General features: G+C 46.1%; 1 protein-coding gene across 1 annotated transcript in view; it reads right to left on the bottom strand.

Moving 5' to 3' along the window:
* The window catches only part of DTWD1 (DTW motif tRNA-uridine aminocarboxypropyltransferase 1), a 181,418-nt gene extending 179,239 nt beyond the window's left edge, over positions 1-2,179 (bottom strand). The window contains exon 1 of the mRNA XM_085644228.1: positions 2,062-2,179. The gene's annotated coding sequence lies outside the window, so the exon portion shown is untranslated. The remainder of the gene's footprint in view (positions 1-2,061) is intronic.
* Positions 2,180-24,046: the final 21,867 nt, after the last annotated feature.

The raw sequence follows: 24,046 nt of genomic DNA, 5'->3' as shown, positions 1-24,046 counted from the left end.
GATGTTGAAAATAACTTTATAGCGAGACACAGACAAAAAAAAACGTGGTTGGCAGAGCGTATATTACGCTGGGAGCGGCACAAAATCTTATGGAACACGCCAAACACAAGATGGCGGCACACACTGGTGATGCCGCACCAGATGGCTCCCGGCATTACCGTGCACCAAATATCCAAATAGCATGAAGCAAGACGTAGATGTCACAATGAAGTAAAAGGAGGAATCGCAGGGCAGGAAGAGAAAGTTAAGGGTGCGCAAGATTTGTGTGTGCTCAAGACATCTTTTAAATATGAGGCAGTGGTTAAACTGCTACAAGGAGAACAAGCATTTGCAATGCAATAGGTCTCGCATTACTAAATGTTTGAGCGGTTGGTGTTGCATTATTATTAGCAATGCCAATAGCTCAAACTTTAATAACGCGAGACCTATTGCATTGCAAATGCGTGTGTGTTTTTTATGTTGTATTAAGGTGCCTGTTGACGGGGTAATTGGTGTAGATATATATTAAATAATTAATATAGGGAAATGTGGTTGTTATCATGTAAGTCCTAATTGTTTACTAAAGCAAAACATACTGGAAAAGGAAGCACCACAGTGAGGTACTTCGCAACAAAAAGCTCCTTGAGAGAAAAACTCAGCATTGTCCAATGTGATGCTTAATGAAGGACAAAACGCTGTGAAAAGCTTAGCAGTATTCAGTGAAATGGTATCGTGGCACCGCGAAAAGCTCCGCAATGTGTAGCAGCACGTAAACAATACAAACAAAGCATACGCTTGTGTGTGCACACACAAACAAAAAATAAATTGAAAACAAAGCGCCGTGATAAGCTCCGCAGTGTCTTGTGGCACCTAAGCAATAAAAAAAAAACGTGTTTGTGTGTGCGCATCTAAAAGGTCAAACCAGCCAGAAAAGAACGCACCGTGAAAAGCTTAAAAGCATCTGGAGAAACAATATGGTAAGTGCGAAAAGCTCCGAAGTGTTTATCTGCAGCTAAAGATATAACAAGGAGGGAGGGGGAGAAGGGAGTGAGAGCAGAGGGGGGGGGGGGTGGAGGAGCATGGAAAGAGTCAACAATCAAACCATTAACAGCGCGGCGCTGCGAGAGGCGCCATGAGGAAACAATCTCTCGGAATGCTGTGGCAGGGGTGGTGGAGAGCATTCCAGGCGGGGGTGCGGACCCTTTGAAGTAGTACGATGCCCAGGCTGTGGCTACACGTGCATGCGCCAGTGGGCTGAAGCGCTTCCCCAAACGGATTGCATGGCTGCACGATGCACGTGATTGTGCGCGTGCTCGCCATGCAATCCACTTTTGGGAGCACTTTGAAATTCTCCCTCTTACTAGAGTCTCGCATAGCGATTGCGTAAACGCAATAGCTAGGCGAGACCTAAAAACACAAAGACACTGCGCAATAGAATAAAGACACTGCGCAATAGAGTTAAATTATAAAGTACTTCTTTGAGATTAACTTCTTTTGTTGAGCACGTAGAAATGAGGGTAAGTTTCCAGACGGTCCCCATATAAATGTGGTAATGAAGTCCAGACAGATTGTTGAGTTCAGGAGGATTTATTGTAGAGATCTAGATGAACCCCACTGCAGCCAGCATGCTGCTCAGACCCATCATAACTGTGGCTTTTCTTGACAGACACCCAACATTCCGTAGTACATCATCATACTGTAACATTCTACTGGCAAGGCATGTTGTGGAAATGGCATACACAAGAATGGATAATAAACTAGAATACTACACAAACATTACGTGAGACTGCTTCACAGCTACAGAATATTTACTGGTACTCCTCCGCACTCATATGTTCTAACGACATGCAAGTTGTTCACAGCCTTCTTGGTTAACAAATGCGAAAAGTCGAGTTGTTTTTCATTTCATGGTATAAACAGGTATTTTGCACATGGTTCAGAGCTGAACAAGTGAAATAATAGTACTCGAGCGTTTTTCCCTAGATCATCTCCCACCCCGACTCCAGGTATTTGATGACCGTAGCTTGCTTTCGGGACACAGCGATTCCAAGGCATTTTCTTTTGCATGAACACTTAGCTTACCTGTTGTTTGAAACACGTTTCCTATTAGAACTCTGTGGGCCTGGTTGACTCGTCACATACAAGAGGTGCGGCTTCAGTTCCGAGACCTCGCTGGTTGATGGGCGTGGTTTAGACCGACAATGGGCGGGGCATTGATTGTCAGCGACTATGGAATCCGGTTTATGCTTACAATAGTACCTCCGGGGCGCTGAGATTGTACCACGGGGGTTTTGATCCTTTTGTAATGCCCCGGGGGTGTTGTTCTGCGCGGTACTTTTGGTTGCTAGGAGTAACTGAACTGCTTTTCTGTTATACTCAGCTGCAGCGCCCCGGTAGAGGGTCTTCGTTTTCGCACCTGGAGCTATGCCTTTGATATGGTGTGGGTGACCTGCCAGCTTTTACGGACAAGAGGCAGCAGTCAGTAATACTTTATACTTAATAACTTCAATGTAGTGTCTAGCTGTGTCGTTATCTCAATCATGTGGGCATAGAGTTTTTATCACAGATTGGCCTTGGGTAGATGGGAAAGGTCGCTATTTTTTAGGTTGCGTGCTGACACTTTTATTTGCGTACTATGCTTTCCACTAGGCTTCCAATGGGGAATCCCTTCAATCTCCTTTACACTTTGTTTTTCTGCCAATTTCATATGCCTTACGCCAAAAGTTTTTTTATTCCCTTATAAAAAAACTATTTTTTTTACAATGTAGCGTAGTCTATCGGTATCTTTACCTACTACAAAATGAAGAGTCCTGTTTTAGAGTTGGTGGCTTGGTGCCTTTTTAAAATCTGCAGTTTTTACTGGTAAAAGCATGCTTTGGTGATTTTTATTTTTTATTTTTTTATTTCACATGAATGGTCTATGCTGAGATGAATGAATTGTTGTGTTCTTGTTTTTTGAGTATGTCTCACATACGAATAAGGCTCTGACTGCCTGAGTATAAGAGAGGCTGCTGCTGCAAAAAGTCTGAAAATATTCTAGGGCTTATTTACAAGCACAGTGCACCTATAGAATGCCACTTTTAATGACGCTCCGGCGGCGGACCCTGCAAAGCCAAATCTACGAGGCAACGTACAGCCACCCTGCATGGCTTTTCATGGACTCGTAGATATGATGTGAGGCAGCACAGTGGCTTGGGCTGCGTTTCTTCACACTGCGATAGGGAGGTACACCATGAGCGTTACAGTGGGTGATCCCACGTAAAAAAAAAACCATGGCATCTAACACATTCCTGGGTTTAAAAAATGCTGTAAACCTGGGATAGTGTCAAGAGCCTACACCTCCTCAAGGGAAGTGTAACAGTTGTTTTTGTGAAGTAAAGTTGCCCTTCCTGCACAAAAACAACCTGATTTTGTTGCAGATATCATTGCACCATGTTGCAAAGGTGCCTGCGTTGGTGCTAGGCAGCCATTTGTTCACCAACGCTGTAAAAGAAAACAGAAATGCAGAGTATCTAACAGTTGCGTGTTAAGAATATTTGTACTCCCATACCATAAATCTTATTTATAATAGATAACACCGATTGTTTGTATCTGTAATTGTGAATCACAACTTTATATTCTTTCTAGACATTTTTAATCACACTGCTCCCACACATCTACTTTTAATGTGAATCCATGCACCGTCACTTAACACGAGACTAAAATAAAACACAGCATATATATAAAGCTGCTTTTCACTTAGTTAAGTGTCTTTACTTCAGGCACCACCCGTAATGCATTCTGTATTGTGCAACAAACAAATACACATTTGTACGGATTGTTACATAGACATACATAACATACAACATTGTTACATAATGAAACATAATAGCATTACATTTATAAGTGGCCAAGGCTCGAAAAATGGTACTAGTCCTGCAGGTCTTGTACCTTGAAAAATCTCCTCGACCTAACTGCAACCTACTTGACCTCCGTCTCTGAAAGCGGAGCAAATGTGACAGGTTAACAAGATTTAAAGACATCTTTATTGCTCATTCGCTTTGTGAGCAATAAAAAAGCCTTTAAATCTTGTTAACTTGTCACATTTGCTCCGTTTTTAAAGACAGAGGACAAAAGTTAAGTTTGTTTTCCTACTCGCCAGAAAGGGCGAGTAGGACCTGAAAATAGCTCGTCCTCATTAATTTTACCTCGCAAATGCGAGCGGGCGAGTGGATTTGTCGAGCCCTGAGTGGCTAACATGTATAATCACAATTAGTGTTCATTGTGAGAAAGTATCCAACACTGTTAACCAATGAAGGTTACATGTTTTGATAAACTGGGGACATATTATAATTCTCAGAAATGAGTTGCAAAAGGTACCAAGTTGCCATTAGTAATCAAAGGACCCTCTTACGGTCATAGAGGTATCAATACTCTCTTTGCCTTCATGTATGTGTTACTTCTCTCCTTGTAAAGCAATGCAATCCTTGCCACTTAAATGTGTACGCCGTTTCCTTTTGACCTTGTGGAGCCTGTGTATTTTTGTTGAAGGTCTTCCTCAGGGCAGGAACTGTGCATATGAGGGACACTGTGTAGAATAAAAAGCAACCGGTAGGTAATCATGCCAGCAGCCGCGGCCCGTGGAGGGAGTTCCGTGGGGCGGTAAGGCGGGGCGGGGGAGGGGCAGGGTGGGGGGTTCTAAAATCCGGAATATGGATAATTACAGGTAAGTAAACAATTAAATATATAAAACGAACTTCGTAGCGTGCGCTGCATCGCAAAATGCGATGCAGCGCGCGCTACGAAATTTGTTTTATTTATTTATTTGTTTACTTACCTATAATTATCCATATTCCGGATTTTAGAACCCCCCCACCCTGCCCCTCCCCCGCCCCGCCTTACCGCCCCACGGAACTACCTCCACGGGCCGCGGCTGCATGCCAGTCTACTCAGACTGTTTATGTTAAAAACATTTTTTGTACCATTAGCAATCATGGTTTGCTAATTGGCCAAAATTGTCTGGATAAACTTCTTTTTCTAAAAAGCCACATGAAAATAAATCAGAGGGGGTTCCAGCATTGACATACCATTTAAAGTGTGTCGCATTAGGGGGCTCCACCTTAGAGAAGTGTGTGCTGGATCAGGTGCAAATCCTTTTGCGCATGTACATTTTTGGAGCGTTCAATGACTAGAACAACAAGCGAGAAGCTGGGTGTCGGGGAGCTCATTTGGCTCATTCATTGTATAGTGGTGTAAGATTAATTTAAAAAGCATATCTGTTTTTAATGCTTGGATGGATCGAAGAAGTTGCCTTGTCCATATTAAGACATGGTTTCTTAAGTGTGTACCATATCGTACAAGATAGATTGAGTTTGTATGCCAATGTTATGACTGGCTGAAGGTGGGCCATCACTGCGTGCTGATGGGAAATGTTTTTCATCCCTCGTGTTTAGAATAGGCACAGCACTATTTCAGTCCTAAGCAAATTTTGCTGATATCTAACTAAAGGTATAATTGCAACGAGAAACTTTAAAATAATTTATATGTCACACATTCTTCCAGGTGATGTATATAAATACAAAAACAACCTATTACGTAGGTTTCTTTTTAGTTTGAAGCACCTGTTGTTGTTTCCATGTCTTAGAGTGCATATGAGATATGTAGTTTGCCACACCGATGGTTAAAGAGTCATGCCCAGACTGTTATGGTGTAGGCTTGCTCAGGTATGTTGGCTCTTCGGAGACAATCTGTATCTAACCCGGGATCTAGGGCACATGGGTGGACTAGAGTGATTGTTGGGGCTAGTGCTTTGATGTATGTACATATATACATATGTGCCATGTATACACTCTCTTCTTTAACTGTGCACTGCGAAAAAGTTTAAATATGCAGTAGTTCATTTATAAATTACATCATATGTCATCAGTATGTATTAACAGATAAAGGAACCTAGAAGGTATATTATTATAATATGTCACATCAATTATTCTTTTATTTGTGACAGTCATATGGGTGTCACTGGAAGGTCCCCAGGTGTACCTCCTCATGTGCATGTCAGGTTTGAAAATACCTTAGTTTTCCCACAAAAGGAAACCTAATCACATGTAGGCCCCTTATTCTGCTGTAACTCCTTGGTTTACATATTGTATTCTTGTCCCCAATTTATACTGTTACTGAGCCATCAGTGAATAAATACCTAAATCTTCGCACATCCACTTGTAGCCAGGCTTAGTCACATGACAATCAACTGGTGACAACTGAATTGTGAGAGATCTGCTGTTATGGGGGTGGGGGGCACGAGCGTGTGGTCAGCTTTCAAAACCCCCTTACAAGAGGTCTCACGCTGCGCGAGCAATGCGATGCACTGCAACGCAAGGCGCGAGACATAAAAATAAGTAAATGAGGCCCTCAGTTTTAAGTGTTTAGAGTGCTTTAAAGTTATATTTCTAGTAATACACTATCAAGGTGTGCCTATCCAAACTTTCTTTGTAGGTTCCATTTAAAGGACACATTTCAGAACTGGTAACAGCCTTAAAGTATCTCTCAAATAGAATATTTGTCACCATGAAGCATCAGACAAATCCAGCCAGTTAAAGCATATCGTGGCCCCCAAGCACCCTTTAGGTTTGCGGATGAACAAATTGTAAATATTTACCTTATTTACATTTCTCGCATGTAGCAGGGTACCCCAATGGGGAGGAGTGTTCCTACTTTAGCTGTCTCTCTTGAAACTTCACAGTGCAGGAGATCCTCTCTTTTACTTACAACCTGAGGCAACTGAAGATTCCAATAACTGTTTAGGAACAGTTGTTTTTTAAGCAAAAATCTGGGAATTTTGTTCCAAGCAGATCCCGCCCACCAGCTAGTACCACTAAAGTAGTCCCAAATCTCCTGAGTGCAAATCAGGACATTGGGTGTGAAAATCACTTTGTACTTTTTTTTCAAACCTCTAAAAGTATACTGTGAATGTATACATTTAAAATCCATGTATTATACGTACTGATTTGCATTTGCCATCATAGCAATTTTATCTAGCTTAAGAGGCTGACTAGCTTAGTCAAAATACTGCCTTCCAAGCCACTAGCATGCAAGTTTCACGCAGACCTCAGGAACAGAAAGTCAAAAGTTTTGAATATTTTTAAGAATTAGAACTAGACAGCTTATGTGATGTTATAGAAAGCGGTGTCACACAAACTTTAATGACAGTGACAACATAGGAAGAGAAATGATAAAACAATACCAAAAAATTAATCGAATAACACCGAAACCTCATCAAGGTAGACTAATGGCTAAGAAAGTTTTTTGAGCATCACTCTGATGTGACCAAAGCAGCTATTTATAACATATGAAGGCATTTGTAGAAAGGCTCTCCTGAGCTGGAGTCATGTCCCAAAGCTTATCTGCACTATGCAGAGCTTTCAATAGAGGCCTCTTTTGAGTTGTTGTATCCATTTCCACCAGTTGTGAGATTTAGTCTGCTGTGAGTAAGAGGTCAACCGACCTACAAATGTCTCTTCACTCACGAAAGAGACTTCAGGTTTTTGGATTGGGTATTTTTTAATGTAAAGTTAAAAATCGTTAAACCTTGGGGGCCGAACAGGGATGCCAATTCTCACTATTCTTATATCCGTATTGGTACCATGTATAGGGGCGAGTTCCCCGGTGTCCTTAAAATGCCAATAAAGTGTGTTGTCCAAAAAAAAAAATAATCGTTCAACCTTTATGGTTTTCACTCCTAAAACTTACTGCAGATGAGTGCAATTGAAAGGCAATGGAATCTATATAAAAAAAAAAAGTTACAGGCAGAGTTTTAGATCAATGCCTGAGCACTGAGCATACCTTTATGTGTTTTTCTGATCACTAATAGGTACATTTATGGGACTGTCATGTGACATCTCCCATGACATTTCGAGGATGGGAAATGGTTAGGTCAAAGTTTGAAGAATCCCAACAACAAATATATTTGTGGATGTTCCCAGAAGTTCAAAGCAACACCATGCCTGAGATCCCCTTATTGGGCCCCTAGGTTGGATTTATGAATCAATTTTTTGTCACTTATGTCGTAAATATATTTACTCCTGTCAGGAATCCTTATGTAAATTCCTGGTAGGTGTAAATGATCAAACAAGAATAGGTATGAAAAGGGCATTAGAGACGCTACACAACTACAATATGGAAAACAAACTTATAGCTAATGCATCAAAGACAAAAGTGCTGATCTTCGGACAAAAGTCAAATAAACTATCATTGGTATGGCAGCTGGACCCTCTAAGGATAGCCACGAACAACAAGTACACCTACCTAGGAGTACAATTTTCCAGACACCTGCAGACCAGTACTGCAGGTTAAAGCACTGGAGGCAAAAGCAGCCAAGCTAACATACGGCTTGTGCAAATTCCATCACAAGCTTGTAAGCCACTCGACAGAAGGGATCCGTTGAGTAATGCAAGCCAAGCTAATGTATACACTCGGCTATGGCCACCTCGCCTTCCCTGGCCTGCTGACCAAAAAATTGGAGGGCCTATACGCAATGGCTTACAGAAATGTTTTCAAGCTCCCATATTCGACTAGGCGTTCACTGATCCAACTAGAGTTTAACATCACAGCAATGGACATTGAATGCAAAACAGATATAGTCAAATTTCATCACAATGTGTTTAATGCATGCCCGGGCACAATTAGGGCAGCGCTACAGGTGGTCTTTACAGACAATATCAGTCGCTGGGCGAGGTATTTCCTAATGGCCAAAAATTGGAACTACCAGCTGATCTCTTAACAAACACACCATTAACAAAGCTTAGTCTAAAGAACCTGCTAAACAAGTGTGGCAAGAACATCTCGAGGCAACAAGACCTTGAACGGATCAGACCTGTTCAGGGTGCAGAAGGTCTTATTAGCTCATATGAAACCACCGCATGCCAGCCCTACCTAAAAGCAGGACTCGGAAGGCAAGCCCTACAAAACGTCATGATGGTGAGGCTTTTAACTTTTCCAATACAAGACTATAGAGCGCACTGGAAAAACCGGTCGTCAAGTGGGACTGAATGTTGTCTGTGCCAATACCACACAGAATCCGCGGAACATGTCATCTGCTGTTGCCCAGCTTTGCTGTCCCCAAGGCGTTTGTACTTAAGATCCATGTTCATTCAGCACAGCTTAAGAACATGCAAGGAGACCTTAAGGCACATTTACACCACTATAGTCCCGATGTTGCTGGCATGTATTGGGAAGTTTTATGCGGTTGCTGGAATGACTTTACGATCGGCCCGAGAATTGACAGTTAAATAAATTACGATTCACGGATTACCAGTACTTGCATTCGCTCAGTGTGAGAAGTTGGCCTGATATATGCTGTCCACTAGTTATAGTGGGCACCCTGTATCAGTCCAAACAACCCCTTATTGGTTTTAGGTTAAAGTCAACCTTTATTGAAAGCTATCCTAGTGGTAGCTATGGAGAGCAGCCTTCAGGTTATGTCTTGAAGGAATGTAAAGCAGCTTGTTTTACCAGTCTATAATCTCTTGAGTCACTAAATTGAAGATATCCACACCAGGTATATATATAAAATATATATATTTATTACTAAACACACCCTCCTAGTCTCTTTATGAGACAAGAGGTCAAAACACAAGTTACACTTCAATAATCACAGTAAAATAGCACAAATACACGTCAGGCCCTAGGGACGAGCAAAACCATATACTAAAATAGTGGTATAAGAACCACAACTTAACTAGACACAAGGCCTAGAGCCTGTAGAATCGCTGGAATCCCAAGGAACCACACAAGGTAGTGACACAGGTGACCCACAGGGGCCGTGTGCAGTGTGTGAACACAGCCGCGAGCTCCCGTTAGCTTCTATGGGGAAAGTCGCGTTTAGATTTATAAAGATTAGGGACACTTAGAAATGAGTCAGGACCAAACACTTTTGGACTTAGAAAGTTCTAGGGCTAGCACCCACGGGAGCACCGGAGTACTTGTGTTACCTCACCCAGGGAAGCCGGGTGCATAGGTGTCCTTTGGTGTCTGGTTGCGTCGTCGATTTCAATGGGTGCTGGCGAAGAAGTGCTGCGAAGTGTCCGAAGAGATCCAAGCCTGGATCGTGGCTGAGAAGAACCTGAAAGCAGAGGGGACAGAGTCTGGGTCACTTGCCAGTGACCAGGAAAGCGATGAGCAGATGCCCACCGATGTCGGGTGATTTCAGGTGAAAGAGGTGAAGCTTGACTCTTCAGCAACGAGGTCCAGGAGGCGTCGAGGACGACCAGGAGCTGGATTCGAGCTGTCCCACGAAGGATGTCGAGTGCAGCAGCGTCGGTGCCCGGATTGGACACAACAAGCCTTGGTAACAGCAACCCACGCAGAAACGGGAAAGATGCTTCGGTGCAGACCAGCAAGGTCTGTGGGACTCACCACTTGGTTGGGAGTCAGGGCACGTCTGGAGCAACCAGGAAAGCCCAAGGAAATGCAAAGTTACCTCCTCAAGGACCCACCAGTCAACGGACCAGGGATCGCGAAGGGACCTCGAGACGAAACACAAAATGGCAGCCTACGGGTCACTCGGAATGACCAGGCCGACAATCTTCGGTGGATTCAGTGCTCGAGGTGGGGGCTACAAGTCAGCCCAAGCACGAATTCGAGAGACGTCAGGAAGTCAATGCACTTGCAGAAATGCACAGTGACCAGGAGTTCCGGTTCCACGATACTCACGAGGGCTGCGGGTCTCCGCTTTGCTGGGGACTTGGGTCGGCCTCTGAGACGTCTGGAAATCCTCTTCATGGGCTGCAAATACTTCAGAGCCCGGCGGGAGCTTCGATGATGCAGACCGGCAAATTACTTCGTTGGTGACTGCCAAGCAGGGGATTCACTCCTTGACCTCAAGGGAGATATCTTCAGTCTTCTGGTCTTGAGCAGAGCGTCGAAGGTCCAGGATTCAGCTTCAGAGTCTCGTCCAGGATAATCTAAAGTCCTAAGGACAGGTGTCCCATACATATACTAAGGTAGGGGGATGGACAAACTCTGGGGACCCACCTATGGGAGGGTTTGGAAAGAGGGGTGGCTACAACCATTTCCTTTGTCCAGTTTCACACCAGAGCAGGGGCTGGAAGCCCCTGAACCGGTTTGAGCTGGACTATGCACAGGGACACCAAATGTGCCCCCAGTGCAGGACTTCAAAGCACTCAGAGAGTGCTCCCACCCAGCCCCAATACACATCCGGTCTGGGAGGTGGTTACACCTCCCTGTGACAGGAAACCTATTGTCCAGGCCTCCCCTGCCGGAGTTTCAGTCAGCAGCAGGAGACCAGACCCGTGTCTGTGGCTGCAGCATCCATTTTGTGATGCCAGGGCTCTATTAAGTTTCTACCGGGTATACCAGTGCTGTCATGTCTCTCCCTCTAGATGGGTGGGATCATACTCCCACACCAGTTACTGGTGTGGGGGTATGATTCCAAGGTGTTTGACACCAAACACAACATGTTTCCGTGCAGCCAGTCCAAAGTTAGCATTTGCCATTTGGTTATAATGCACTTAAGAGTATATGGTCAGGCTGCACTACAAACAGCATCAGAGAAGGGTCTCCAAACGCTGCAGAGCGGTTCTGCTCATGCAGGGGCACCCTCTCACATAAGAACCAAGCACTCTGCCTTCAGGATTGATAAGGCCTGCCATAGGAGTGACCTATAGGTTTATATGTGTGTATATGGTGAGATATAGTGAACCTATACCTCTGTAAGGGGTGCATGCACCACCTTACCCAGGCTGCAGTAGCAGACCTGTGGTGTCATTTTGGGTGGCTTTCCAGGGGTGGCAGCCCCTGGTAGGCCTCTGGGGTACCTATGCCCTGGGTACATAGTATACCATATACTATGGGCTTTCAAGGGCACTTCAGTTCCAATCTGAACTGTACCTAAAGTGCATGGAATCATTTTAGATAGGAAACAGCTAGGCCAGGTCCTGATTAGCAGGGTCCCAGCCAGACTAAAGTCGAAAAACACTGAAACACCAGCAAAAAGTGGGAATAAATATGTGAAACAGATCCTACTCTCCTACACTCAGCGTTGCACTTTTAATACTATTACTGTCTACACTAACTTTTACTAGTAACAGGATATCCAATAGACTGAGCCCTCCGTGGTGACGTAGCTTTGTATACCTTCTGCATGTCAAATCCTTCATGTGTTTTAATTCTAAATGCACCTTTTTCTTTTTGTTGCACCAATTTACTTATGTACTGGTATAGTGTAGCATTTCTGCATTTCATCCCCCTTTTTAGAGCTTTATCAATTTTACCTTTACCTTTACCTTTTTAACTTGTATCTATTTGCTCCGCTTTTGTAAAGGATTTTAAGTAATCATTACAATAAAGAAGTACTTACTGATAGGTGTAAATGAGGTATTTGTGTACATAAACCTATAGTGCAGTAGAGCAAAGTGCAACGCTGAGATCTCAGTCGCCTGGTCAGACTTGAAAAACCATACCTTGCTGTCACTACTGGATCTGTCTCTGGCGACATGATTCCGAACACAGGCCGCTCGTAGAGGAGTACTTGACCTGCGTTGCTTGCTGCCTACTGGAGCCCCGTAGGGCATTGATCTCACCTAACCTGTGTCCAGGGAGCCCCGTTGGGCATTGAAAGTTGATCGGGGAGCTGCTGTGGAGGAGGACGGGACTGCGAGGACCAGCAGGCTGTGCGTGTTCCATCCAGCACACCTGCCGCCTCTTCCCGTGACTCCGCCCCCTGCTGACCGCTGAAAACTCCTCGCGGCCCCCGCTTCGCGGGAGCCGCTCGTAGAGGAGTACTTGACCTGCGTTGCTTGCTGCCTACTGGAGCCCCGTAGGGCATTGATCTCACCTAACCTGTGTCCAGGGAGCCCCGTTGGGCATTGAAAGTTGATCGGGGAGCTGCTGTGGAGGAGGACGGGACTGCGAGGACCAGCAGGCTGTGCGTGTTCCATCCAGCACACCTGCCGCCTCTTCCCGTGACTCCGCCCCCTTTATCAACAGCCAGTATAATACCTGAAGGTATTACGCGTCAGCGGGACGCGTTTGCGGGACATCACCCGGGACAAAGCCCGGACTAAGGGCGGACCCTCTGAGACCCTCCGAGGCCGATCGAGGCTGGGTTGGGCCAGGAGTGACTCTGCTGCATCGTGGTAATTGGGAGTTTCTCTCTCTTAAACATTGCCATGGCTTCTAGTGAGATTGTTATGCCTGGGGAGAAACCAAGGCCAGTGGTAAATGGCCCCCTTGACAGTTATTTTAAAAAACCTATCGTAACGGATAAGGAGCTGGACACTACCCTGGAGGAGCGCAGACTAGAACGTCGTCGCTCTATTGAAAATATGAAACGTAGAGCTCCAGAGGTTGTTTCCCCAAACATTCCTGTTGTCGAGAGTGGTAGTAATGGTGTAAACGACACCCCCCTCTCGCAAGAGGGTGTTCCGCTATTGTTACGTGACTGTTCGCCCACAAACTGTGTCCCTAGTGTTCAGGTTATCAGCGATTCTCTCCCCCCACATGCCATAAGTCATTCTAAACTTTTTAATACGCGGCTTGTGGGACGGGGGGTAGGAAAAAAGGCTAAGAATCCGAACAAGGGGATTACTCATGGCCCTCCTCCCAGGAAAAAAAGGCGTAGGGTGGGGGTGACCAATGGCCCCAGAATACAGTATTCAGAATTTGGCCACTATCTTTCTAAAGGGTCTGTTTCTGGGTTATTAATTGGGCCAGATCATAGCCAGACGGCGGCCACTAGTACCTGTCCAACGGTCGTGAACCCTGTTGTGACCCCCCCAGAGCCTGCTCTATCAGCTGAAGTTATCCCACAGGTGCCCATTCCCATAGATTTTTTACCCCAACTGGGGGACATGATTAGCATTCTCCTTTTACCAATTACTGACACCTTAAGGAAGCTGGAGCATAGGCTAGCGAACATCGAATCTACAATGAGAAATATGGCCGTTGTAGGTAAGGTTACAACGGATGGTACTAGTAAACAGGCTGGAGCTCCCCTTATAAATCCACCCAGGGAACCTCCTGATCTCAGTAGGAATGTAGTGCAGACTGTGGGCCACCTAACTACGGATCAGGGCAGAAATGAACCTTTGTTGCCGAAGGAACATTTAGTTAGCAAGCCCGTTATGGATTTGGTGGAGGAAGCCAGTATTGCCCCAGAAGGGAGCACTGTCCAGGCGCAGGGTAACCCTAGGTGGGAGGGGGTTCCTGGGATTCATGGCCTTCGGGTTGATTTACCCCCAGAAGCTGCACCCTTAGTGGTGGTGTTGACTGGGGTTCCTGTTTTAACTGTTAATAAGAGTGAGGATTATGCCCAGCTTAAAAATAAAACTATCCACTGGCTAAGAACATATAGACCCATAAACAGGAAAGTAAATGGTGAGATATTACATGTTAGACGTCTCCCATGGCTTGGTGGAAGGAATAAAGACGTCGATGGAGATATAGTTCTGATTAATTTCAGAGACCCAGAAGCGGTAGCTCTTATATTGAACTGGCCCCTGGGCAATGGTAATAGCCAAATTCGCCCTCGATCTTTGACCTATTTCTATCCCAGGTCCTTGGTTTTCCCCACATCCTATGTAAGGAAAAATCGTTCAGTTTACGCAAATGACCCCACTGCCCTTTATGCACCAAATCAGCGAATCGATCACCAAGGTTGGAACACGGTTCCCTTTAGTGGCCACAGGAATAACAACATTCGGAGAATGGAGCACCTGAGGCCTTTTACACCTTTAGAATTAGGGAACAGGTTTGATGTTTTTTCCAACATTGATGATTGTGATTGAAAATTACAGTTTGGGCAGGGTAGGCGGGAGAGTCCAATTGGAGGTGGAGTTGCGGGGAACGTTACTGTGTTACCCAATGTGGTTGATGACCCCCAAAGTAGTGATGTGCTTCCCCTGGATGCAGAAAACACTACTTTAAGAATTCCTAATGTGATAGATACCACCACATGTACTGCCGAAAAAAGTATGTTAAATCCAATAATATTATCGGCCACAATAGATACCAACCCATCCCAAGTAGCCTTAGAAGAGAACCTAAGGGCTATTACGTGGAATATAGCTGGGCTAGCCTCTAAGGTAAACACCCCCATATGGGCTGATTTTATTAAACAAGGTTATGATATTATTTGCCTGCAAGAAACTTGGGATAGGGCCGAAGTACATGTTGAGGGCTATACTTCTTTTAACGTGCAGGCTGTGGCATCCCAAGCTGGTCGAGCCAAGGGTGGACTCGTGACCCTGATATCCACTGCACTGACTGAGTTCTGTGTTAGTGATCATGTAGTTCTAGGCGAACATGCCTCGGTTCTGCGTATGGTCCATAGCGGATGCAGAGACTTAATAATAGTGAACTTTTATAACAACATTGCTGGGCACAAACAGGGAAAGTTTATTTCTGATATAGAGCAGGCCATTGATGCCTTTTTATTGAGTACACCCAAACCTGCTGCCATCATATGGGTGGGAGATTTTAACATTAAATCATGTACCTATGCACTCAAGGGGGCATGTGGCCATAGGGAGGAGTACTCGGGAAGGGAAACAACATGTGTATATAATCATTTCCCGCATAACAACTATGGTAGTGCTCTGAATAACCTATTGGCCAAATATGACCTGGACCTCCTTGAATGTAATAAGAACAAAAACAACGTTAGATGTCCAACATTCCATGGGAGGAACAGTCAAACATTTATTGATCATATTATGATATCTTGCTCTGTAGCTTATATTAATGTTTGGGTGATTGAACAAACGGTCAGTGATCACAACAGTGTAACCATTGAACTATTGGGTTTGGGAATCAAAAGGAATACCTTTGGTCAACCAATTCAGGACATTGTTGCAGTAAAACCGAATGGGATGAGAGTGAAATGGACAAAAGTTGACCCCATTAAACTTGTTGCTAATGTGATCACAAACTGTTGTGGGGAGGTCGAATATTGCTTATTGCTGGACCCATGCCCACGAATTCTGTTATCCAAATTCCTAACCATTACCAAAACCATTGAGAAATCCCTGACACACAAACCTCGGAAATCAAGGAAAGTTAAGGCGGTGTGGTTTGATGACCATTGTGCGCAGTCTTTAAAAAGGTTAAAAACTTCACTTGATGCAATACCCAGAGACGTTTGTAAGATCAGGGAAGAACGTCATAATTATAAAACTGCACTTTCCATTAGGAAGAAGGAATTGCAGGATGCGGCATGGGAAAAATTAGACCAGGCTGCAGATACTAAAGATCATAAACTTTTTTGGGACACCATAAATAGCCCATTCTTGAAGAATGACAATGTCCCTGAACTAACCTCGCATGTCAGTTGTCAGGCCTGGATAGCTCACTTTACTGGGATTTTTAATTCTGATTTTACTACCGCTTCTAATTCTAATGTTTTAACTGATACTCCAACCTGTTTTAAATGGGAGAAACTATTGTTCTCGGTGACACTAAGCGAGGTGATTGTGGCAATTGAAAAGAGTAAGGGGGGGAAAGCCCCGGGCCCAGATGGGGTCCCCGTGGACTTTTTTAAATCTGAGATTGTTTTATGGGCCCCCATTTTAACCCGTTATTTTAATGCTGCAATCGAGGACGAGTTACCAACCTCATGGGGTCAATCCATCTTAGTACCACTTTTTAAAAAGGGTTCCAGGGCTGAAGCACGAAATTATCGCCCAATTTCACTTTTAGACTCGTCGTTAAAGATTTTGAGTCGTATACTTCTGGTGAGACTAGAGACCTGGGCTGAGGACAATAATGTTCTTTCGCCTATTCAGTTTGGGTTCCGAAGGGGTTTAGGAACTATGGAGCAGTGCGTGAACCTTGAACTTATCATCGGCAAGTACACTAAAGCCAAGGAGGGGAATTTGTTTATGTGCTTTGCCGATTTAAGTTCTGCTTTTGATTTAGTGGAACACGCACTGCTCTGGCCAGTACTACTTGACATGGGCGCACCACCTGAAATCATCCACCTCTTGGCTAGAATGTATGGTAATCTTTCAAGTAAGGTTAGATTCGGAACAAATGGTGAATGCACCCCCCTTTTTAAAATTAGTAGAGGGATCCGACAAGGGTGTGTGCTTGCTCCCCTTTTATTCTCCCTTTTTATAAATCAGGTTGATCAATTTTTACAAGAATCTTATGCTGATGCTCCCATCATCAATGGAAAGCAAATACCCGTCCTACTATATGCGGACGACGCGGTCCTGATCTCCAGGACCGCGAATGGGTTGCAAAAGTTAATTGAGAAATTTCATATTTTTATTCAGGGCAGAAAGCTTAAAATTAACAAGGGTAAGACTATGACTATGACTTGTGGTAAGAAAATAAAGAAAAACAAGTCATTCTTTTTAGATGGGGATAAACTTGAGGCAGTCCGACATTTTTGCTATTTAGGTATCACCTTTTCAGGTGATGGGAGATGGGTAAACGAGCAATCCTGTGTTGGTATGAAGATGACCAGAAATACAAATTGCATCTTCAGATTCGCCTCGAAATTGGGGGGTCGTAGAATCCGTGAGATGATTTCTATCTATAATTCAAGGTGCATGTCCTCTGCTTTGTATGGAGCAGGGATATGGGGATATAATCGTCAGATTGCTCTGTCCATCCAGCAAGAGGAAAACAAGTACCTGAAACGACTATTATGCCTCCCCGCTTCTGCCTCAAATGAGATTACCCACAGAGAGCTAGGCATAAATCATGCCGCAGATCTGATTGCATTGCGTCCCTTGTCCCTATGGCGGTCCATATGGGCCAAAGAAGAAACTAGGTTTACCCAGGAAGTAATTTTGGACTGTATCCAACTAGATCGTCATTCGAAAATTCCCTGGTTAGAACATATTTACTCCTGGTATAAGATTCTCTTTGGCCAGGATATTTTTAAAGATATTTTAACAACATCGGTTTTAACAAAGCGTAACCTTAAAACCATTTACTTGGACCATGCAAAAGGGACCAGAACGAAGGAGTATGCAATGCAAAGTACGTTCAAATTATATTTGGAGTACAATCTTAGTACAAGATTCCCACCTTATCTTACATTTGTTAGTATTAATTCTCATCGCTTTGTTCTAGCACGCCTGAGGTTGGGAATAGTCCACCATCTGGTGGCTTTCCCAACCGTAAAAAAACCCGGGTCATGTCTGTGCCCATGCGACGGGAAATCAAAACAGAGCATCTGCCACTTTTTACTTTTTTGTAATTTTTATACTGGTTTTAGGAAGTTTTATTTGAAGCAACTATTTTTAGAATATAAGATATACAATACAAGAGCCGCAATACAATTGTTGTTTGATTTGGCTTCCCCGAATGTGTGCTATCGCGTGGCCACCTACATTTTAAAGTGCACCTGGCACAGGAAATCAATTATTATATGATCCCCTCGTTCCGTTATCCCCGCTCACCCGTTGGCTATGACTATCGGTGATTTACTGTTAAGTTACATTGTTTGTTGTATATTTATTTTGTACTGGCATTTGCACAAACCTTTATTACAAACAAATTGCTGCTAAAATGTATAAACTGAATTAACTCCCCCCTTAACAACTATTATTAAAATGTATTTAATGATTAAATTTAACTCTGCACACCAAGTGATATACTTTATTGATTTAACAATATTGGCATGGATAGTGATGTAATTTTAAATGTTTTTGTATTTAATTTGCATAAAATTTGATTTTTTACTGTTTTGATGTATGTGGCTATATGGTTGTACTTGTACATACCGAATAAAGCATTTTGAATTGAATTGTACATAAACCTATGGTTACGGTTGATAATCCAGTTGCTTATAGACAAATACCTTTGTAAATATCACCTAAGATATTTGTTTTGAGAAGTACCATTATGTGGCTTTGCGACCCACTTTCACTCGTTTGTTGATGCCAGGCAATGAGTCATTAGGGGCCTGGGGTTGCCCACAATTGCTTCCCTTACCAAAGTCAACTAACATTGGCAATGATCATTTCTGGCGTTTGTAAACTGCAAACAATTAAAGCTTGTATAACTAAAATAGGAGCTAGCGTACAGAGAGCATTATCAGATGATCATTTCACTCAGATTTGAGGAACATTGCACTGCCACTGCACATGTTCTTGCGTAGCGTGTTTGAGGAAGAATACACTGCTGGTGTCTGTCCTGTAACTGTTCTTTGTTTTATGGAAGCTGCCTCAGCGAATAAAATGCTATGCTGTACTTTTATTGTTGTTGTTGTTGTGAAAAGGTTATAAATACGATGTAAGGGAGCTCCACGATCGGATTAAATGGCACAGTTAGAGGGCTGACAGAAGCCAAAAGTACACCGAAGCTGACAGAGAAAGAGAAATGATGAAAATGCGGATAACAAGCACAGAGAAAGAACAAATAGAGCGAAGGAGGGGAGGGAGACGAAAGAGCGAGAAAAGCATGACAAAAGGTAGGAATTGAGAAACAATAGAAAGATGTCCAGGTGGGAAGAGGAAAAGAGGAAGGGAAGAAGGTAAGAAGAGTGGAAGAAAGGTATTGTGAAAGGATGAAAGGAAAGGTTCAAGAGCGAAAAGAAAGCAGGGTGCCAATAAGGGTGAAAGGGATGGAGGAAGGGTAACTGGCAGGAAGGGTAAAAAAGAAAGACAAAAGAGTGAAGAAGGATGGGTGATGCAAAAGTAAAAGGAAGGAGAGATCGAAAGAAGAAAGGATCAATGGATGTGTTCAAAATAAATTAGTGAAAGGAGATATCAATGGATAAGGTGATTGATTAATAGAAGGAAATGATGTATGAGTTAAGCTAGTTCTTCTAGGCAACATCAGGCATGCTTGCACAGTGCTATTAGAGGTATGGTTCATAGCCGGAGATATTTTAATTTTCGAGTACTTTCCTCAATGGAGCGCAGCACCATAGGTGTGAGCTTTGGGTGAATGTTTCCTTTGCACAGAATAAGTACAGCACAAGAAAGAGTACATGCTTTTCTCCCACACTCACAGAACAGGTATCGCATTGGGATCAGCAGTATATGTTTTGCTGGCATACTCACAGAACATTTAAGGTTATGGGATGTGGAGCGAAGGGCACCAGGTGTGACACTGTGCAAGATGGAGGGAGCAATGTGTCCGGTGTAAGTGGGGAAATGCAGGGTGCAATGATGAATAGTGTACACATGGCTTTTTACCCCCACGCAGAACAAGTACCTTGGAAGCAGTAGTAACTTCTGCTTCCTTCACACCAACAGAAAACAAGTACCACATGCAGATCAGCTGTGCAGGTTTTTGTCATATAAACACAACAGGTGAAATTTGAAATTAACTTGTTACCCTTTCACGTAAGAGTGTATGGAAAGTCTGAGCTGTAGGATTTCCAGCTGCTTATGAAATCTTCAGAGTTGCTTGCTGGTGATACTTTGCTTTTGTCTTTTTATTTGTCCACAATGGGAAAGCATTGCCTGATGCCATCTACGCTACATGTATCTTCACTTGCAGCCTTATATTGAGATGTTCAGTTTCACCAAGAATCAAGCCACAAGTAGAGCATGCTATAGCACGCACGGACAGACAGACAGAACACAGGATTATGCAAGCTCTAAATAGAGCACCAGAAGGAGTCAATCAATCAGTCATAGCATTTGTAAAGCGCACTACATACCCGTGAGGGTCTCAAAGTGCTAGGGGGGGGAACGCTGCTACTGTTCGAAGAGCCAGGTCTTGAGGAGTCTCCTGAAGGTTCGGAGGTCCTCAGTCTGCCGTAGGCGGATGGGGAGGGTGTTCCACATCTTGGCGGCGAGGTGGGAGAATGATCTGCTGCTGGTGGTCACTCTTCAGATGCGGAGGACGGTGGCGAGGGCGCGGTCTGCGGAGCAGAGCTGGCGGGTGGGGGTGTAGAGGCTGAGTCGGCTGTTGACGTATGCTGGTCCGGTGTCTTGGAGTGCCTTGTGTGCGTGGGTGAGGAGCTTGAAGGTTATCCTCTTATTGATGGGCCAGTGCAGGTCTCTCAGGTGGGGCATGATGTGGCTGCGGCGGGGGATGTCGAGGATCAGGCATGCGGAGGTGTTCTGGATGCGTTGGAGCCGTTTCAGGAGTTTGGCCGGGGCTCCTGCGTAGAGTGCGTTGCCGTAGTCCAGTCTACTGCTGACGAGGGCCTGGGTGACCGTCCTTCTAGTTTCGGTGGGGTTCCACTTGAAGATCCTGCAAAGCATGCGGAGGGTTTTGAAGCAGGAGGAGGAGACTGCGTTGACCTGCTTCGTCATGGAGAGTGTGCAGTCGAGGATGACCCCTAGGTTTCGTGCGCGGTCGGAGGGTGTAGGTGGTGCTCCAAGTGCCGTCGGCCACCAGGAGTCGTCCCAGGCCGCTGGGTGTCGTCGGCGTAGGAGATTATGTTGAGGTCATGCCGTCGGGCGACGTGGGCGAGCGGTGCCATGTAGACGTTGAACAGCGTTGGGCTGAGGGATGAGCCTTTGGGTACGCCACAGATGATCTCTGTGGCTTCGGAGCGGAAGGGGGGGGGAGACGGACGCTCTGAGATCTACCGGAGAGAAAGGCGGTGGTCCAGTCCAGGACCTTCTCTTGGATTCTGACGTTGTGGAGGCGTGCTCTTAGTGTGCGGTAGCAGACTGTGTCGAAAGTGGCTGACCGGTCTAGGAGGATGAGGGCCGCGGTTTCTCAGTTGTCGAGCAGGGTCCTGATGTCATCGGTGGTGGCGATGAGGGCAGTTTTGGTGCTATGGTTGCTGCGGAACCCGGACTGGGACGGGTCCAGGATGTTGTTCTCTTCGAGGAAGCTGTTTACTTGTTTGTTGGCGCCCTTTTCGATGACCTTCGCCGGGAACGGGAGCAGGGAGATGGGTCGGAAGTTCTTGAGGTCTTTGGGATCCGCCTTGGGTTTCTTGAGCAAGGCGTTGATCTCTGCGTGCTTCCAGCTCTCCGGGAAGGTTGCTGTCTCGAAGGAGATGTTGATGGTTTTCCGGAGGTGGGGTGCGATGGTGCTGCTGGCTTTGTTGAAGATGTGATGTGGGCAGGGGTCTTCCGGGGATCCGGGGTGGACGCTGTTCATGAACTTGATGGTGTCGTCGTCGTTGATGTTGGTCCAGGCGGTTGGTGGGGGTGGTGGTCGTGGGAGCGGGGGTATTGGCGGTTGCCGGGGTGGTGGCGGTGTCGAAGCTGTCGTGGATGTCTGCAATCTTGTTATAGAAGAAGGTGGCCAGCGAGTCGCACAGGTCTTGTGAAGGTGGGATGTCGTTGGTGTTGGAGCTGGGGTTGGAGAGGTCCTTCTCGATGCTGAGGAGCTCTTTGCTGCTGTGTGCGTTGTTGTTTAGGCGGTCTCTGAAGGCGGTCCTTTTGGCGGATCTGATGAGGTGGTGGTGTCGGCGGGTGGCGTTCCTGTGGGCTGTGTAGCTTTCCAGTGTTTTTTCGTGGGTCCAGTTTTTTTCTACTTTTCGGCAGGCACGCTTGAAGGCCTGGAGGTCTTCGGTGAACCATGTGGCTCTTGCCGGTGTGGGCGTTGGGGGGCTTCTTGAGCGGGGCGAGGGTGTTGGCGCAGTCGTCGATCCATTGTCTGAGGCTGCGGACTGCGGCGTCTGGGTCGGTTGAGTCTGCGGGTGGGCTCTGGGCGAGAGCAGTGGTTAGCTGGTCCTCGGTGATCTTGCTGCAGCGAGGCATCTGCTGGGTGCGGTGGTGTGTGGTGGGTTTCCAGAAGGTGAAGTAGATGCAGCGGTGGCCAGTCCAGTGGAGTTCAGTGGTGCGGTCGAAGAAGACGTGGGTGCTTGCTGAGAAGATGGGGTCAAGCGTGTGGCCGGCGGAGTGAGTGAGTGGGTGGGTGTTGTGACGAGTTGCCTGAGTCCGAGGTTGTCGATCAGGGTGGAGGAGTTGGAGTCGTTGTTGTTCTTGAGGTGGAAGTTCAGGTCCCCGAGGAGGATGTAGTCCGTGGAGGCAAGGGCGTGTGTGCTGATGAAGTCGGCGATGGAGTCACTGAACTGCGGTCAGAGTCCGGGGGGTCTGTAGATGAGGGTGCCTCTGAGGGTGGTGTTTGGGTCGGTGTGGATCTGGAAGTGCAGGTGTTCGGCGGTGCTGACGGTGTCGTCGGCGTCTGTCAAGATTTTGAGAGTGTTTCTGTGGACGATGGCAATTCCTCCTCCTGTTCCGTTGGTGCGGTCCTTGCAGGTGGTCTTGTAGCCTTCCGGGATGGCCATGGCGATGTTGGGTGCCGAGGAGGGGGTCAGCCAGGTCTCCGTCAGGAAAGCGGCATCTGGGGCGTTGATGTCAAGTTGGTCCCAGAGTTCAACGGCGTGTTTGCGGGTGTTGAGCAGGATGCATCTGAGGAAGTTGGGTCCTTCGGTGGGTGGGCTTACTGAGCCGGATGCTGGTGAAGCTGCAGTTCCGGCAGTAGAAGGGTCCTTGGGTGCACTTTGGGGCGGGCAGGCAGCAGGTGCGTGATCGTCTGGCGTTGAGTGCGTGGAGGGTACTGGAGTCGTAGCGGAGGCGGGCGTCGTGGTGTGTGTGTGGGGGCCAGTGGCACTGGCGCTGGGCGCGGTCCAGGCGCGGACGGGCACAGTCGGGCTTTCCCAGGCGCTCCCACTGCGGAGCAGCTGGGAAGCGGGAGCGGGGTGGCGAATGGGAATGCAGGGGGGCGGGGACGCAGCAGCGGGAAACACGAAGTGGGGAGCGGGCAGGGGTCACAGAAGGCAAATGGGGACACAGGCAAAACGGGTCACAAGGGAGACACAAGGCAAAATGGGGGCAAGACAGCAGAAAAGCAGAAAAATACACAGTAATAGCAGTGGATCAAAAAAGCAGGCACACACCAATTACGGAGCACAAGCCAATTACGAGTGGCAGCAGCAGCGGGCACACAGGGGGGCTGTGTGGCGGTGAGGGGAGCGACCTGCCTGGTGACAGGGTCAAGGGTCTCTCTCTCTACTGCTGCGCGGTCTCCATATGAGGGGATGTGGGAGGGAGGAGCAGCTGGGAGGCAGGAGCGGGTGGCAAATGGGAATGCAGGGGGTCGGGCCACAGGGGACGCAGCGGCGGGAAACACGAATGGGGGAGCGGGCGGTGGTCACAGAAGGCAAATGGGGACACAGGCAAAACGGGGCACAAGGGAG

This window comes from Triturus cristatus, chromosome 3_1 (genome assembly GCF_964204655.1).
Source record: "Triturus cristatus chromosome 3_1, aTriCri1.1, whole genome shotgun sequence".
Classification (NCBI taxonomy): domain Eukaryota; kingdom Metazoa; phylum Chordata; class Amphibia; order Caudata; family Salamandridae; genus Triturus; species Triturus cristatus.
Note: the sequence above shows the minus strand (reverse complement) of the source record. Positions and strands in the feature narration are given on the sequence as shown.